The sequence below is a fragment of the Dromaius novaehollandiae genome, chromosome 1, assembly GCF_036370855.1.
Source record: "Dromaius novaehollandiae isolate bDroNov1 chromosome 1, bDroNov1.hap1, whole genome shotgun sequence".
Classification (NCBI taxonomy): domain Eukaryota; kingdom Metazoa; phylum Chordata; class Aves; order Casuariiformes; family Dromaiidae; genus Dromaius; species Dromaius novaehollandiae.
The window spans coordinates 95,238,550-95,258,154 of NC_088098.1; the positions used below are offsets into that span (position 1 = coordinate 95,238,550).

Here is a 19,605-nt window from a genome sequence, read left to right on the forward strand (position 1 = left end):
TACATAAGAACTCATTCTCAAACCCTGAATTATTGATTTTTGCTTCCTCTTCCTCCCTTCAATTATTAAATACTTGCAAGTGAGCAGCAGTATTTGCTGATTTTCCAGTGAGGGAAAACAAGCGCATAGGGTCATAAGAAAGCTGTGACTAAAATAAATACTAATAACATTGGAAATAAAAATTGTTTCTAAGTCAACTATCCTCAAATAATAGCATTTCAGAAACTGTACTTATTTGTTCTTGTTTATTACACTGGTCTCCTTTGTGGTTTCTAGTATTTGGCAACAGTAACATACACAGAAAAGCTAGGAAAACAGCAAAAGTTTAGCAAAGACAGTAATAATTTTATTAAAAAAGAAACACAAAAGAGCAGGCAGCTCTATGAACAGTAGAACCAACACGGTTTGGCTTCCTAAGGATTTGTGTCCTATTGGGACTCTCCAAATCTTAATAAGGTCCATGAGCTCACACTGTAGCTTTCTGCTCAATGGAGCACTAAGCTCTCTCTTATACCTAGGAACCCATTTTTATTAAATTTTTTGAAACTTAGTATTATCAAAATCTCTATTTCTCAACTGGTACAAAAGACACTGGGGATCACTGTGCCAGACAGATAGATGTAGGCCTTTCTTCCTTAGAAGAACAAGCTAGTAAGAGAACCACCAGATTCATTAATAAGTACTTTTAAGTAGATTCACTCAATTTTTATGATGTAAAAACATTTATTTATTAGCAGCTACAGCTAACAGTATTTAGCTAAGAAAAAGGACTTTCTTGCTTGTGTCTTCTGCTTATTTTTTAGACTCACTTAGGAGGACTACTGCAAGAGAAAAATCTTTATAAGATGCTAAAATAGCATCATCAAATGGTCAGCAAACTTAAATACTTACCTAAAGGGAGATGTTGGTGAAGTAGGAAATGGAAAATACTTGTTATGGAGCTCTGAAACATAAATATACCACCTCTGCCTCATCACCCTCACAGAGTGAGTTTTTTCCTACCTTTCCTAAAGGGATTTGGGAAATGGAAATTTCCAAAGCAGGACAAATAGCAAAAAATAACGGGCATAAATTAAGACTGTCACAGAGATAATCTCCTAGGCTTCCGGAATGTATCTTTGGAAACACTCACCTTCTCACATGGAAAAATGGCAGCAGGCAGCTACCATGTGAATGAGGGACAGCCAGGTCTACCTAAAAACAAGGCCATCCCCCCAGTTCCCAAGAGGAAACTTAAAGTAAGAATAAAGGACCCTGCATTCAGGAAGAACGCTGATTGTTACACTGTGCACTTTTCCCATGATGGTAAACCAAAGAGCAATAGCGCATTTAGAAACCCTTCACACTGCTCTGTAGCTGTCGACCTACTTAGGTTCATCAAAGGCTCCTAGGGAGATAAGCAATAAAAAACAAAGCTTAAATGGCTCAGTGGTAATCTTGCAAGGGAGTGTTTTAAACTATAGGAAGACCAACCACAAATGGGAAACACAGGTTTTGACTCTGAGAAAGATCTGACGGAGGTAGAGTCTTGAGAGAATTTCAAGAAATCCCAAGGCAGAGATGGCATCTGGGTCCTTCTCAAAGACAGGAGAGAACTGAAGAGAGGCTCTGGGTACAGACCCATGCGTGCTACTCCACTTGGTCACCAGCAGGAATTGGCTGTCCTTGACATGTGGTACCCACATGCATACCCACTGATCAGTACGCGTACTCCAACACCCTCTTGTTCTTCAGTTTCACTTGTTCTATTCCTTTTTTTTTTTTTTTTTTAACTTCAGATTCCCTATAACCTTTTGGTATGTTGTAATGAGAGACTGCTCAAATGATGAATGGACATAATGAATGCACAAAATCTAAGAGCGGATTCAAAGAAGCGTTTTCGTGCTTTTGCCTTGAAAGGTAAGGTGCCAACATCTAGTTCAAAGAGTTCTCTGTATGGTCCTAGCATAACTAATAGACCAAGGTAAATTTTACAACAGAAAAAGTCACAGAATTAAAGGCACTCAGAAGAAAAACAAAATACTAAACTCTTGGCTGTTTTGGACACTTCACAGGGTTTTCTCTGAACATGTTGGACTTGAATGTTGGCCCTTTTTACGTGCTGATCTTTTGCCAAATACAAGATAAAAACACTAATGTACTAAAAAGACAATTCAAAGCATGTGGAGAAAACTACCTAGCTGCACACAGTGACAAACCTCTGGTAATTTGGAAATAAACGATGATGGTGACCAGCACTGTCTTCAGACAAGCTGTACATGAAGGCAAGATGCTATAAATGCTGAAAAAAGCAAAACATATGCAAAAAGCACATAAGCCCTTGCATAAATCTAGATTTAGGTAACCCAGTAACTAAAGACCATGAACTATAGTTCTGGCCATGTAACCAACTTAAGTTATTTTGGCTTGGTACACTTGTTATTAAGTTACCTGAGCCAGGACACTCTTACTAACATCTGTTTCCTGCTCTTTGGGCCCTTCCTGAAGCAGAACTTCCACCGAATTTGAGAGTTTTGCCTGAGCCAAGGAGGCCGACTGGAGAGCACTCCAGATGGTCTGCTACTTGGAGTAGCAAAAGGCAGCTACAGCTTGATGTTAACTGGAGGGCAGACAAAGTCCTGCCTCATAAACTTGTGAGAGGAGTGAGGGTAAATGTAATATGCAAGTTGTTTAAAGACAGTTTCCTTTTTCGCTTTTACTTCATTTAGGACAGTTTATTTGGAGAAACAAACATTTAAACTTCATTTGATTTCTTTTATAATTGAAAGAGCAAAAGAGGGATACATGCAAAAAGCGAAAAATCCATCACAGTTTTACAGCCAAAACATTGCTCGTTTAGCAAGAAAAAAAAAACCCTCAGAATTACCATTTCACTGTTTAAGCTTAAAATTAGATTTTAGATGCACAGCTTACATAAAGGCACATGTCAAAAATATGCCTTTTCTTTTTTTTATGTTGTGACTCACTGAAATCTATGTTCCTCTCACATGTAAACAGTTCCCTTAAAAGAAGCAAAATGAAGTGCAGACAATGAATTCAGACATGTTGGACATGAGCTTTTACCAACCCCATGCAGGCTTCTATGCACTTAAATTCATCAGCTCCATTCGCCTATACTACACAGTATGCAAGGTGTATTACATGTTGCTTTTAGAGCACTGAGATTCTTTTTTTTTTTTTCCAATACGTTTACCCTGTTTGAATTCTGCTCATCTGGTGTACCTTCTGTGACTAGCAGATTATTGGATAAGCTTTCCTTTAAGATATCTTTGCAAAATGTAATTGGCAAGCACACATTGTATGACTTGCTTTCAGGGATCAGCATGGCCTTTATAAGAAACAGTTGAGAGGTATACTTTATTTCCTTTAACTCTGGGGGGCTAGTGGTTCACTTGGACCACAATTTATTTCTTAAGTGAATGCTCCCTCTGAAAAATACCACTTACTTAAATATCAAGGTTGTTTACAATCTACACAAATGTTACACTCTCAAGCTTTCATTTTTGAAAATACCAAAAAGTAAGGAGGATGACGTTGGGCTTGTAAAAACATTCTTTACCAACAGAATGAGTCTCACGGCATTTTAAGTTTCCCATATGACATTTTTCTGTCTATCATTTTAGAACTTTTTCCCACACGTGGTGTTCCTGATATAGGCTTTGGCAAGCATAGATATGAGCTGTCTGGAAAGCGATAGCTTATTTTCAGCATAACCTTCTACCATTAAACATTAAGCACTTCTTGCATGAGGCAGTTCAGGTTGAGCAGTACATACAGCCCAGAAGTGGCCAGCTTCAGCTGCGGCAAGCAGAAGTTCTGAGGGATTCCAAAGACTTCATGACAGTCTACAGAGAAAACCAAGTAATCTTGAAAAATTAGCTTTTCTTGCAAATTGTTCATTGTCTTCACATTAATCTCCTAAGGGAGGCTAAGGGCATTTGACAGCACGCTTTCTAGCAGATTTAGTGGAACACTAATACAGGCACTCTACCAAGAGCCTACAGTTAAAGAAAGCACGTACACAAAGAGTAGAACAAGCACTGATCTTCCCAGAGGAAAGAGGTGCGATTGCTGCAGTTGTCCTGCCCACAGTTAGCCAACCGGTGTGACTAAGAACGGGAGAACAGGTTTGCCTGTTGTCTTGCCTAATAAGGTCAGTTCCCCTGTAACTCTATTAAGGGGTCAAGAGCTGAAAATAATTTGGCCAGAACAGTTGAACCTGCAGTTAGATGTAGTTTTAAAAGGTGCAGACAGCATCACAAATTTGCCATCTGTCTTCAGTAAGTTTATGCATGTGCAAATACATGCAAGAAGAAACAGGATGCTTCACTGACAGACAGCAAATGACTCACAGTTCTGTTGCAAACTGAACTAAGGACATAACATTATCATTGCTAAATTGAGGAAGGTGAGAAAAACTTAAGCTGATAAAATCGGAATTTGTGGACGGACAGAGAAAGGTTCTAAAACTGCTTGGACTACAGATATCTAATGGGGCTTTCCATTTAGTATTATGGTCAGCTATCTGTAAAAAGCATATTTAATGTTTCATAAATATAGAGTTTAAAACAAAAGTGCTTCTAATCGGATCTGGCATGAAAGGGAGAAATGCATACATAGAATGAGGTAAGTGTGATCTTGCCCAGCTGAAGAACAGGGAATGGCAGGGCTTCAGCCCATGACTCACACAGACACTAAACAGTAGAGAGCTAGAGATAATTCTCAGGTAAACTTTGCGTGAGCCGCTACGTCATCCCTCTCTACCCTTCCTGCATTAATCATGTCATTAGTAACCTGATGCAACCCGAGAAGAATGTCTGATTTACAGGGAGCAGAGCAATGCTAACACAACATTTTGGCATGTCAAGAAAGGAAAGACCAACCTGAATTTCATTTTAGCTCTAACCACACCCCAGGAGAACAAGAAAAATCAGAAAAAGAAAAACCAAAAACAAACAAAAAAGGTTATCCTCCCACTCCCTACCTGGCTAAAGCTTCCTGATGAACCAGTTATTGAGAGCACAAATACTAGGGATATGTAAGAGTACATGGGTAAAGAACCAGCCTGAACGTGTACCTAAACAAGGCAAAGGGGAAAAAAAAAACCCAAACTTTCCTTTGAAGTTTGCATCACAGTTACATAATTTACACATTAGTCTAAATGTTTTTAAACATCCTTTATAGCGCACAATTGTGAATCAACTGTATTGCGGGTCCAAAGGGTACATACCATTAAGAAAGATTCAGGTGCCAGCCAAGTATTTTGGTTATGCCACCAAATTAAGGAAGACAAGGGGAAATACTAGGGCAAGAGACAAATTTAAAGATTCAGAATTTCTTTTTAAAAATATGATTCACTCAGAATTGATAACAATCACTTTAATACACATCACTGTTGTTTGAAACATTGTACATGGCTATGTCAACTAAAACCTCCTCAAAAAGGGAATAGTCATTTGGGGGAATTGCAGATCACTTCGCTCACCCTAAAGTAAGTAAGAAAACACTACAGATTACTTTAAAAGTAGAATGATGTTATCCTTGAAGCATTCTCTTGAAGCAAAAAAAGCAAAATTTTTGAAAATTATCACCAAACATATGCAATGGGTACAAGTGCCATCAGCAGTTGCATCAAGGAAACTCTACAGGAGCCACCTCATGGTAGCAATTCTCAGAAGAGTACTTAAAAAAGATAAGCAATTAAAAAAAATCACTCAGAAGAGCAATGAAAAAAAAAGTTTGCTGAAGTCTCTCCAAATGTATGGAAACCTCACTTCATTACTCAAAACACCAGTACTTATAGCCATCAGGTTCTCACAACTTTATCTACTTCTAACTCTTCCTAAATAGGCTGCCTATCTCCTTAAAGTTTCCTTCCCATAGAACACTCCCTTCTTTCTCACTTTCCTCTCATTTAATCCTAGTGCCAATCCTGTGAATTGCCGACTTGATTTTAACTTTATGACTAAATCACAGGGTTGCAGGCTTACTTTCTGTCATAAAGCAAGCTCTAAAAAGAGAAAAAGAAAGTCAGGAGATAAAATATCGATCTTCTTTTCTCCTTCGTCTTTGTCCCACTACAATGGTTGCATTCGAGTTATTGATACCTAAATGTATCACCCTCAGTCAGATAATCATTTTGTTCTTGGTGATGATTTCTTGGCATCTTTTTCTCAATATTAAAAGTAACATACAAATTATTACTAATTTATAGCTGAAATATAAAGATAATACACCAAAATATTAGTGGAATATGAGATGACAACAAAGAAATTATACCATTTATTTTCTGACACTGATTTGGAAAGCTTTTCTCTTGTACCATGATGATATGACTAAATCTCTTTCATTAAAGTTATAATCAAGATATTTTGAAGGTTTTGTCAACTTACATAAGCAGGCACTTCCCCTTCCTGGCTTCTTGTTTCAAACCCGACATTGACTTGAAACAACAGAAAACCATTTTGCCCCGATAGCTATTCAGTGCCATGTGCAGAAAAACGCTAGCAATCTCAAGTCTGTAATAGGCAGTCATCTGTCTTGTAACTATGCCATTTCTCATCAGTCTTCAAAGGCTGCCTAGAGATTAAATGGGCAACAGTGAAACATCTCTCAGAAGAGCCCCTGCATTGATAAAATAGTGTTTCCAGAAAATGGTAGCTTGGTATAGGAGAAGGATAATTTGTTTATGCCTCAAACAGGGAAGGTGCTAAGGATAGCTTCACAAGTTTGGGTGTTTTTTTTGTTTTGTTTTGTTTTGGGGGGGAGGGTACTTAAGACCTTCTGAAAGCAAAGAAAAGAAACAACACCAACAGCTTAATGCATATTCTATAATCCAGTGTATGTGAGAAATTCGAGGAAAAAGTGCTTTCTGAGAAACAGCAGATTCCATTTTCAGGTGCCCCGAGGAGAATAAATCAGGATTACAATTTACTAAGCCTGATGGTGGCTTTCAAAACAAACACATTGCAGACATCTCTGGCAAATACACCTCTTCCCACCCTGCATCCAAAGCCTGATCTTAAAAATAGTCCGTCTTCCCAATGGAGGCTTCAAGGATATCTTCCAAATCTCCCCGCAGTTTGCCTTACATAGCATACCCAAGAATTTTAACAGATGACCTCTGCCCTCTGAGAAAGGCATCAGTCGGTTCTGAACGACCCACTGTGCAGAAAGCCAGAGCTCCCCCAAATGCTTTCTAATCCAGAATTGATGTGTCCCGCAAGGTGAGACTCGGTGTGCTTTCATGCACGCACAAAAGGGTGAAAAGAGCATTCATTTTCTTGAATATCTCACAACACGCATCTGGTCTCTACAGGCCTTTCCCCGTTTCTTTCTTTGTGGACCTGCTTCCTTCTATGTTCAAACAGGGTCTCAAAAATTTACTCACAGCTTGGGGGTAGCGTTTGTTTGCTTGCATGACGTACTCTCATGGGCATGCACATGCACTTTGGCAATGCAGGCTGCAGGAAGGCATGGAAGAGGAGCAGCCACAGCCCACTCATGCAGGACACCCGCTGCAGCTCAACTCCTGAGACGGGAGCGTACACCGCGAATACCTCATCCTGGAAGCTGCCCTTTCCCAAAGGGAGTATGCAGTGGAGCTCACATGGCTCTTATGTGCTCGGTGCAAACGCACCAAGTTTTCTGGTGGTGTGAAGCAATTTTGATACCTTCTGCCAACTTAAAAATCTATCCCTAGTGAGGAAAAACAAAAACAAAGAAACAAAATGGACAATGGCTATGGAGATGCCAAAAGAATGCAATGACTATAACAAAAGGCAATAGCAGTATTGTGGCAAGGGTTTATTAATGGGTCCAAAAACAGCCCTGAAATGACTTAGCCATAGAATCAGATCCCAGCAGGGCTGCCTTGAATTTCCTTCTGAGCTTACGGGCTTTCAGGCGGTTCACTCAACCTAGTTCTCTTGGAAGAGACCACTGAAAAGAAGGATCCATCTGCTCTTTCACCTCTAGATTTGAAGGGCACTTTTTAATGGAGGTGGGACAGTATCACCACCCCCTTTTAACAGCATGGAAAACAGGCTCAGAGCATCGAGTTGGACCCTCTCAGTGGAGTGAGTCAACGCAGAGCACACACTACCCTATCTCCCAGCAAACTGCCCCTGGTGCAATTCAAGCAGGTTTCTTAACATGACTGTAGAGCTAGAGTCAGAAAATGATCGCTTTTAGAAAGTCACACAACAACTGCAATTACTAAAAGAGCACATACACAGTCTATCAATGTGGAGAGAGGCGACCACACTGGGATGGCTCAGGTATTCTATAACACCTGTTCAAGGAGATGCTGGCCTGAGCATTTTAACCACAGCTTTACTCCTTCAAAAACCCTGCCTACCTTTGCTACTCTTAGGAAATAATACTTTTGTGTACCCTACATACCTTGATATTCCCACTTTTTATTAATGTGTACACAGATGGCATTCAAAGTGTACAAGTGGCAGGACTTTGTTGTTGATTTTATTTTTCTGAGCATTTCCGCATTCACATGTACCTTTACTCACTAAATGGAGAACTCCAACCCATCTATGCCAAGCCCTCTGTCAAGATCTGCCTTAAATATCTCAGGGACACAAAGTTAAAAAAAAAAAAAAATTAATTAAAAACCTTATTTTGTTAGTTTGAATAATACTCAAAAATCAATTAAGAAATTTGCAATAAGAAAGCCACAGATTTTGAAATAGAGCTTTCTAAGCAGTAGGGCATTTCTCTCCTAGATGTTCCATATGCATCACAGAGCAGTCTTTGAAGGGATTGTCACAACAGTTTTAGTTTCTTTCAGATGACCAAGTCAGGTGCCAAATTCGTCTATGTATTTGCTGGTAAATGCCTGCAGGAGTGCTTTGGTTGGATATCTAAAGAGGAAGGAGAAAGACCAGAGTACCCTGACATCAAAAATGGACAGTCACTCATCCGGTAGGAATCCTCAACTGCCCAGGGAAAAAACACTGGGGACAGTGACAGGACAAGGAACAGTCCCCTCTACAGTTGCCAGAAAAGCAACAACAAAGCCCAAAACTAAACTTGCTGCGAACAGTGACTCAAAGAGTGACTCAAGATAATAAAGAGCTATTTGGATCTTAAATAAAATACTATGACAATGTGTCAAGAGGCTTTACATTATCATAGTATGACCTAAGTAGCTGTGAAAGTTATGTGAAAAGTTTCCACTCTCCCTCCTTGAAGGGCTGAATTCTAGTAAGAAATCATTTACTTAAGGATTTAGCACATAGGACAAGTCACTGTTCTTAACAACTTAAGGGATTCACATCTAGTATTGTTTCACTCCTGATGCTCTGTCTAAAGATGAAAATGCAACCATAAAGGATCTAATTGTGCTATCCTGAAAATTAGGAGAAGATTGTTTCCTCTCCTCTGAAGCAGAAGCACAGAATTCCCTTGTATACATCTTACTGTTAGAAATAGCCCAGTATGGTGTAAAAAAACAACAACAAAAAAACACCCTTAAGTAACACAACTAACTTTCTTGCTACAAGAAAGTTAAATGAGCTGTGAAATGCTTTGTGACAAATTATCTTGGAAAACCAAGGAGACAGGCTGATGGGCTTCACATCCTTTCCCATACCTTACATCACTATATGGTTTTGCAAGGTGCATACTTATACAGCACTTCAGAGAAACTTTCCTAACACAGCCAAATTATTTTAACCAACAGTTAGTAAAACAGGGTTCTGGGTTGGCTTTTATATCTCTCATGTGATTTAATCAGCAATGTTTCAGTAATTACAAAGAGCAGATAGCTTCTCAAAAGGTTTATGACTTTATGACTTTAGAGCCTAAATTCTACCCTTCTCCTCCAAAAATTAGGAGCTTAAATCACAAAGCCACTACAGATCCAAAATCTAGCATGTGTAATGTTAAAAAACAAAAATACATAAAATATTAGTGAGAACGAGGCATTTACAATTTCAAAAACTCCAAACACATCTACTGTAAGAGATGCTATTATAGTCATTTTGGTATTTATTACCTTTTTATAATACCTAATAAAAAGTGACCAAATAGCACATTACCTGGAAAAGCATGAGGAAGAATATCATGGTAATATCTGAGATTACCTGATGCTGACATGGGAAAGGAGACAATTCATCGTGTCAAAAAAGCAGTGAGAAATCAGCATAGCATGGTAGAATTTCACAAATCTAAGAGTTCAAGCAAGAGTTATCCAGAACACATGAGCTAATGCAGACTAACTGGTGCCTTCTCTCTCTGCTCTGTCATTATCTATCAGTAATAGATGGTTTAATACTAAAAATATATTATGTTGTGTTCACTCTTGGCAAAAAATTCCAGAAACCGTGGGCAAACATAAAATATAATTTAGTTTGAAACAACTCTGAGTGCATATGAAATAAGTTGCTACCAGTAAATAACAAAAACTGTCTTCCTATTTCCAAATAATCCCTGTTTGCTTCCCCTTCTCTTCTGTTATGTCCTTGGATCATCTTCTAAAAATACAGATCATACTCATTTTATTCCTCAGCATATGACTGGCTGAAGTCAGTATCCCTCAGGTCTTCATTCCAGGGGCCTGTTTTCATCTCCTCTTGTAACCTGAGTTACTTGGTCATGCCTCAGTACAAACAGTTGCCAGTGTACAAGGCAATACGAACACAGTGGCATTCCTCTTGCACCCAGATCTGCCTGGCTCACAGCTAGACTTTTCAGAGGGTCAAGCATGACCTATCTTTATGCACCAACAAGTTCCCAAACACAAACTTTTCTGTGTAACTTCTAGCTAGAATTTGCTCCTTCCCTATCACGGTAAAGGAATATTTTTGAAACTAGGGGAGAACATAGAAGAAAGAAGTCTTTAAATGAAACAGAAACAGACAGTAAATAGCAGTGCTTTATTTTAGTATTCTTACGGACATGCACTACCCTTCTAAACACTTCATTACAAAAGCATAGTACGAATGTGTAACTGCTTGGTAGAATCTTTGCTGCACCTAGTTTAACTCTTCATAGATTAGTTGATACAAATTTATCAAATTAATGCTGGACCAAGGACCTCTGAAATCAAAAGAAATCTTTCAGTTAAGCAATATTTACTCATGCTTGCTAAAAAATATTTATAATGGACTTCCAAGTTTTACTGCAGATTCACAGTACAAGAGACAATTCTGAACACCACCAAGCAAAAATTCAGGGGAAATATCCCTAAAAATCAGTAGAAGAGTGCAGAACTGTTAGGGAGTATTTCATTTGCATACTTTTAAGAGGGTGCCAAATAATAACTCTAGGTTCAAAAAAAAATTGCAGATGATTTGGTAGACTAACTGCCAGTCAAACACATTAAATCTTCTCAAGAAAAAGCATTCTTAGTTTCTTGGCAGAAATTTGGAAGACATTCTCACACCTCCTACACAGAGTGGGCACTGTCCTACTTATCCAGTCCTTTTCAATTCTAAGCCATGCAATGCAATGCAATGTAAAAAAAAAAAAAAAAAAAAAAAAAAAAAAAAAAAAAGACAGAGATTTTATTTTTGTTAGTACAGAACTCTTTTTCATTGAATAAGCGAATTAAAAGACTGTCAGATTTAAAGGCTGACTTGGTATCTAAAGTAAACGTGAAAATGTATTGTAATTAGACTTATAATTTTTCTCTCTCCCACTTTTTCAAGGCAAAGTCCCTCTTCAAAATAGTAAACAAGACCATCAAAAACATAACTGAATCCTCCTGCCATTTAAAAAGCAGGTTCATAGAGACAGTAGTCTCCTTACGTTAAATACGCACAGTGGTTAACTCCTATTCTTTTGCCATTTGTGCACTAGAACAAGCAATGCTTTTTTGGACAGAAATAATGTTTCTGTAAACAAATTCTGGATTTTCAACGTTTATAAATTAGCACGGATCCTACAGTAAGTGGCCCTTGGAGAGAGCACATTTCTGATGTCTTTGCATGAAACACATACCTTCCTAAAACACTTCCTGTCTCGCACCCGTTTTTGGATGTTATCACCGTTGTCTGACAAGGATGAGGTCAGCTAGGACTGTAGGGATACTTTACAGCAGCTGTCGGGCATTTCTTTGAAACTCCACAAGCCTTTAACTCCTTAACTGCCTCACCAAAACAAACCCTGCGGTCTTACAGGAGCACCACGAGAATAGCGACTTCTCAGGGTGCGCGTGGTGCTCTCCACTGGGCAGTCTCTAAGTGCTTCATCGAGGGAAACAGACTAAGCTCCTCAGGGGAGCAAGAATGAGAGAGAACATGAATGAGCCACATGATGTAAAATGGAGAAATGTTACCACCTTCATAGCAGCCAGGCCCAAACACAGCTGGGGAGGCAAGACGGTATCACTTACGCAGAAGGAGGAGAGATGTGCTTGAAAAGCAGCAGAGACACACAGCCAGGGTTAAAATTTTAAGGTTTATCAGCATTGTCCCACAGAGACACACTTGGCTGATTCTCAGCAAGCAAAACTACACAGTTGTTCAGGAGGACCAATAAAGCTGAACGAAACCTGTGTAAGCAGCAAAAAGTACTCTGAATTTGCACAGAACTTAGTTATGACGTGGCACCAACAAACTTCCACTCCCATCTCCCTCGCAAAACTTCCTCCAGTTTTAAAACTAGCTGGGTGAGGTGTGGAGGACTGTCCGAAACCATTTTGACTTGCTCGGGAAGCTGCAGCCCCACAGTTGCTGACAGGAGCTCTATGCATGACTGCATCTTTCAGTAGGGGGGAAAAAAAAAAAATCAATCTGGATCAATCACGCCCATACTTTGGTCGAATGAGTCAGAATTTGTGCACGTTACATCGGCTGTGGGAGGACAGACAACGTTATAACAGTGCAGACTGACAACACCTCTACCAGTATAGAGGCTAACTTGATGAAAACTTTTGAGCAGAGTAAAAAGTTCTACCTGCCGAGCGTATTTACTCCAGTTCAGCGCATTAAACTACGTGGCCACTGTTTCCATTTGAGCGCCAGGCTTACTTTATCATCAAGTCACGGCTTGGGAAGAGTCTCTTGGCTGCTTTTTGATGCAGTGTGGTGCCTTGCATCTTATTTTTCCTTTCTGTAACAGCATGTTAGGTGTTACAGGTAACAGGCTATGCTCAACGCCAGAATCTCGCCAGGTCAGGCTCCAGAAGAGCCTGCAAGGGACCAGCAACTGGGAGTAGGAAGGCAATGTCTAAAAAGGCTCAGTTATGAGACAGATGAGAAAGAGAGAATATGATCATGGTGCACAAATGTTCTGGTAACACCTGGTTTTCACGCTCTCTGACTTTCCCTACTGATATGTGTTCACATGCCTTGCACACCTTCCCCTTTTCTTACAGTAGACCTGGTTTACAATTTGTTTCAAGGATGCTGTGATGATTTTGTGATTTAAACCATGGTTTAGTTGCAATATTAGCGTTGGCATATTTATAAAAAAAGTAAAAATAAATGTTCCTCTTTAGGCTGTGTACCAGTCGCACTTTGCAGGGTTTTGGCAGCGAGCTACTTAGCTCATCTGTTATCACCCTGTAAAACTTCAGAGCACATACCAGATCTAATGAAGCATTCACAGACTCAACTTGAAAGAAAAAAGGAATAAAAAACAAACAAACAAAAAAAACCCAACCCCCCCCACCCCACCCCCACCCTTTCACGAACTGATCCTGTCTTGGAAAAAACTCTATATGCCTTTGGCTGATTCTGTCCCCACCTGAGCTAGGGCGTATACACATGTAATACATTATACTTGTGTGTGCAGGTCCACAGGGCAACCCTCTGTGCTTCTTTCTAAATGGCAACTTTTCAAAACGTAGCAGACACTGTGTACCTTATTGTTTACCATAATTCAAGCTAGAGACCCATAGGAGAAGCCAGTGAACACGGAAGAAATTAGCTCCATTTTGCCTACAGTAAAACCAAGCAAAATACAAAGGCAAATGCAAAAGTAAGTAATCTTTCAACCATTTCACCTGGCTCGGGAATCAATGGTAGCCTCCTAACACTGCATTAAGATGTGCTGCAATAAATGTTACACCGCTCAAAACTAAGGAAACTGTACCACCAACGGGGCATCATCATTCTCACTAGAAGAGTCTCCCCCCACAACCCCCGCTTTTTGTTTTTTAAACTAGCAGGGTTTTTGGTGTCTAAGCACAGCTTGCCTTCAAATTCTGCTTGCATCCGGCAAAGATTCTAGTTCTTTGAATGAGCTAAAACATGATACCTAGTGATACCAAAAGAGCAGGTCCTTTCTGTAACTCCCTGGTTCTATAGTTATTGTACAGTTATGGATAACTAATGCAAAAGGTCTGAAAGTCAAACTCAGTGCAAGAGAGGTTAAACTAAGCAAGTGCTTCTTTTCCAAGCCACGAACCAAAACATCATATGCATGCACCAGGATATTATATTTAAAGGCCTAAGGGGCCACAAACAATTATCGAGATGGCTAAGGCATGCTTCATTTAAGCTGATTTCATCACGTAGCATCACATGAATAGGACTGGGTTTTTATTTGTTTATTTTCAACTGGCTTCTGAAATATAGTATTTAGTACAGGGAAGAGACTGATAGACATAGGTAAGATAAAATTGCTCTTCCCAAAAGAGAATTTTCAAATGACTTGATCATTACATACATTTTAAGTCCAAATGGATGGAACAATTTTGTGGTAAAAATAGGTTCAGTTTTGGTGAAAGAAAAAGAGAAAGGAAAAAAGGAACTCTGTATCCGGCCATTTTTGGCACCTGAGCTCAGTCAGTATCTCCTCTGCAAGAAGGCACATGAGCTCAGCTAAGAATTAGGCAAAACTATTAACTCTAGACAAATGGGCAAAATCATCCATTTTCATAGCCTTTTCCCCTCCTGTGTCTTCTAACCTGAGGATAATATATTTGCGCGAATCAGGTGACAAAGGAGTAAGATCTAGATGCAAGCTCTAAGAGCACACAGATACAGGAATCACACAGGATAGGGTTCCAAGAATTTCTAATGTATATAAAGTTGTCAGATGCTTTCTTTTCTCCCAGATCTCTGAACAAGTATTAAAAATCCCTTTAGTAAGCAACTGTTTCAGAAACTTCAGGCAAGGGTCAAACCTCCCTGGCCTTCCAGCTCCCCAAACCTGAAAACCTTTGAGAATTATGTATGTACCAACAATGTTATCTTTCTTGTTTCAACCTGAGGGTTCTCCCCACCAACTACAGCCAATGCCTTGATGTTTCTATTAGCTTACATCACACTTTAGACGACAAACAAGACTTATGAAATCTCAGGAATAAGATAACAGACAATTTCCCAGAGCCAAAAATGAAAATGTGTATACTACTGCTGACATTTGCATTTCATTTGCCCTCGATTCCCTTTTTTTCCCATAGCTACACTCATTAGAGGAAATATAACAAAAATAGAGGGAACTAATTCAGTAATAATAGACCAGAAGCATTCCAGGTTTTGAAACAATTGTAAAGGCTACCACATTGCTGCAGGCTCCAACAACAGTTCACAATTTTGTCTTGTGTTCTGTACACATTGGCACCTAGTTCTTGAGATACAAACAGCATGTTCTTAAGGGTCAAATTATCTTTCATGATGTGGGGAAAAATGTCCACTCTTATAAGCAGTTTAAATGATTCATTTTAACTTCCACATATTAGTGAATCAGAGAGTTCATCTGAATCTAGCTTTAAGCACGTGAATAATTCTGTAGACTATAAGGGGCTTTTTCATGTGCCTAACCTAAGTTTTAGGAGGAAGTACCTTAGTCTAACAGGGAAAGGGGTCAGGTAGAGGGGAGCAAAGGGAGAAGGGGATAGGAAGATCTGAGACACCAGCCTGGTGCAAAAAATCCAGTCTGAAACAACTTATAAGAAAATACAGTAGAAGAAATTCTAACAGCTACAGCTACTTCACCTTACACATGCAGGCTGGTTTACAATGCTCACAGTACCCTTTTCACAGAATCACAGAATGGTTGAGGTTGGAAGGGACCTCTGAAGGTCACCTCATCCAACCCCCCAAAACGGAAATATGAAGCAGGCATCGAGGGAAAAGTTTCATGAAGTCTTATGAGGAGTGCAAAATAATTTCCAAAGGAATGCAGAGGAAGTCTCATCCCTTGTGATACCTAAAACTAGATGGAACAAAACAGTGGAAAGTAACCCAAGGAAAAAGCCAGTACTGGCAAGTTAACAGACTATATGGAATACATTTTTCTTGCATCTCTCTGATTTCTATTAACATTTTTGTGGCTCTTGAGGCAGCAAGGTAGAAGCTTCAGTTCATACTCCATAAACATAAGCCTAAAACCTCCCAGTTCCTTTTCGTAATGTCAGCTTAACATGCTCAAATACACACAGACTTTCTGACAATGAGTCAAGTTCCCACTCAAGCGTAAATTATGCCAAAAAACGCCCAAAATTATTTCAACTAATAAACACTTGGTTAAAAAACATGTCAGACCAACTTGGTCCTTACATCAGTTTAATTGCCTCTTACCACAACCATTGCCTAAGCCTTAATGTGCTGCAGGAAACAGAAAAAGATAAAGGAGATGCAAAACGTTCTTCCACTGCTCCTCTGACTGTCATCACTTCCGTGGTTTCACAAAGCAAATGACTCTATATTCTGAAGGGAGATTCTTCAGCAATAGGGCTTATGGTGCGAAAATCATTTTTGAGATGTTGACTTCCTGACTCCAAGAGACTAGAACTAGGGAAAAATACTGCCCCAAAATTAAGCCCTTGAAGGAGAGGTCACAGTATTTATCCTGTCATGGTACTGAGTTTCAAAGCTCTCTCAAAATGTAGTCCTTTTATTCAGCGCTCACACTGTCATTCTCATAAAATGCATCTCTTCAGAAGAAATACAATACTTCAAAACACGCAGAATGTTTTCCCAAGTTTATACAGATGCTGTTCATTAACATATTTATTCTCTTTATAAAACTACGACATTTGGACTTCAGATATTTTCAAATTCCATTCTGTCTCCCCTGCTGAGTGCATACACTGAATATTAAAAGACAATCAAAGCAAAAAATAAAAACAAACTCAACACGAGGACACAACCAACAGGCAGAGTAACTTGTGAAATGTTGGCTTTATTATAAACAAGATCCTCTAAATCCTAAACTAACTAAATCTTCTTCTCTAAGTGATTGTTCTTTCCAGAATTTCATGTGGAGTTACAGTAAAAAACTGAATGGGGCTGGTGCAGTTAGCTCTTGGCCAAGAGGTCTTTGCAATATAACGAGCATCTTTAATAGACCACTAAGACAAGTGGTTAGAGAGAAGCAAGGCAAATTTCTACCTTACAGATAAAAATAAAACAGCAGAAATACATTTGTCAGTTAAAACATGGATTGGAATAGCACCACCACCACCACCACCAGTTTTATCATGGGGAAAAAAGACTGGAATATCCCAGGGAACGTTCTATTACACTTAAACCTATTTTTTCTGATTAGGACTAAACCACATTTGAAAGGCTAACCTGAGGTCTGCCTTTTCCGTAACAGCAAGCTTTCTTTTTCCATCACTACTACGCTGATACTAGCAATGAACCAATAATAAATTTGCTCAAAACACTTCAGAGACAAATGAAAGTTCTTAATGTCACCCCAGTTCTATTGAAAACACACGTATTCAAACGTAATATCCTGTCTCCATATGTAACTTCAGTATTTCCTTTTAGAGAGTGGTGACATGAGTTAACATTTCATTCTCACTGTGAGATTTCATGACGACTCATGGAAAGATGAATCATTATGTTCAATGGAAATAATGACTTGTGATGGCTGTAGTTACTAATATTTAAAATATCACATGGGCAAAGCCAGCATGCTTATTCACTGTAAAATAATTAGTGGATTGCAACAAAATGTATCCACTACTAAGTTTTAAAAGGGACTGGAGCATTGACAGTCAAGAGTCTCAGGTGTACCAAAGGGTATAGATAAATGCGTAAGAACAGCCAGAGATTCAACTAGTTCCAAAACCTTTCAACAGGGGCCAAGAGCCCACACTTGGACAAACAGAGATCAAAGGAGACCAAAGACAGCATCAGCAGCAATCTTTCTCCTGATAGCCCTCAGCTGTGATTTCAGGATTTAAGCTGCCTCCAGAACATCCTGCTGAACAGTCACAATTGAACTGATCTTCTATAAATCTTCTTACCAAATCCACTAACACTTCTGGCTTCCATCCAATAATGTGGCAGTAACTTCCATGGCTTGACTATATGCTGTGTAAGGAAGTACATGACTATTTGTGCTAATTTCATGTTGACATGCTTCACTGAGTATCCCCTAATTTTCATGCAATGAGAATATAATTACTTCCATTTACTACATGTGTGTCATTCAGGATTTTTGAGTCCTAAATCAGATGCCTCTTACGCATTTTCTTTCCAATTTGAACAGTCCTGGTCTAGTAGTCCTAGCAGATGGAGCAGGGCTAGTCTACTGGTGTTTCCATATTTTTTTTTATGTAGATAGGGAATCAAAACTACATCTACTACCAAAAATACATGTGCACTAAAGCATAATCATGCTTTCTGGTTTGTCTCAATTTCTTTCTTAGTATTTCTTAACGCTCTCTGGTTTTTGACCAGTGCTAGATACTGAGCTAAAGTTTTTCAGGAACAATGAACAAGGATGCCCTACCAGCCCTCTTTACTGAGTAACAGCTAATAACAACTACTTCAGATTTTTTTTTAAGAGATATCATCAAAAGCACCTAATTAATAGGCTGATAAGCCATCTATTTTAATGATTTTTCTGCTACAATTCTGACAACAATTCTGCAGGGCTTCAGCAAAATCAGTTCTGGTATGTTGTACTGAACTTGCAGTTTGACATCTCTGAGAAGCAACGTTTATTTCTTTGGGAAGGAAAAGTGCAGAATGTGGAAGAGAGGATTTTTCGCAACTCCATGTTTAGGTACTCAACCAGCTCATCTCTTCAGACTCCCAGTATATCCCGTGGAGAAAGTGCAGCTCCTCTTGAGCTGGAATTTAGTCTGGGATTCACAGAAATGCCCTCTGATGGGCCCATCCCTCTGCACTGGCTAGAGCCAGGTAGGCTGACCACATACACATAGCTAGTGTGACAATCTCTCCACACATTTCTCTACATATCTGAATGTAAACATTTATCTTCAGATATCTGATTTTGGACAAAGAGTCATCCTTTTTTTTTTTTTTTTTAAACAAGGTCACATGTCAAGGTTTCAGCCCTCACAAATTTCTTCACTGTGGAATAATATGTCAATTAACATATATATCTGTATGTTAAATATATATCTGCATCTGCAGCATATACATATAGAACATATATTTTTTTTTTTAGCTAGGAGAGGTAGAAGTGTGTATGTGGCAGGAACATACTGAGAGAAATCAGGAACCTTATTTGAGTGTCCCACAATATGGTAAAGTGTTATTCACAGGCTTGCAGACTCTCCACCCCATTCCTCTTAAAACACCCACCTGCATAACTTCTGCAAAACAAAAGGTGAAACACCAATACTGGCAGCCACTTCCCCAAAACCGCCGCAAACATGTTGTGCCAAGGGCTTCCCTCCTTCCTGCCAGATTCTCCTGTCCCTTTGTGCTC

General features: G+C 39.2%; 2 protein-coding genes across 6 annotated transcripts in view; one reads left to right on the top strand and one right to left on the bottom strand.

Annotated features, from left to right (window-relative positions):
• Positions 1–19,605, bottom strand: part of CMSS1 (cms1 ribosomal small subunit homolog) — a 247,515-nt gene that overhangs the window by 119,654 nt on the left and 108,256 nt on the right. The window lies entirely within an intron of this gene.
• Positions 1–19,605, top strand: part of LOC112990573 (filamin A-interacting protein 1-like) — a 135,508-nt gene that overhangs the window by 86,335 nt on the left and 29,568 nt on the right. Inside the window, exon 3 of one of the 3 annotated variants that reach the window (XM_026112434.2) lies at positions 1,779–1,899. The exons of the other annotated variants lie outside the window; for them this stretch is intronic. The gene's annotated coding sequence lies outside the window, so the exon portion shown is untranslated. The remainder of the gene's footprint in view (positions 1–1,778; positions 1,900–19,605) is intronic. 3 annotated transcript variants of the gene reach the window in all.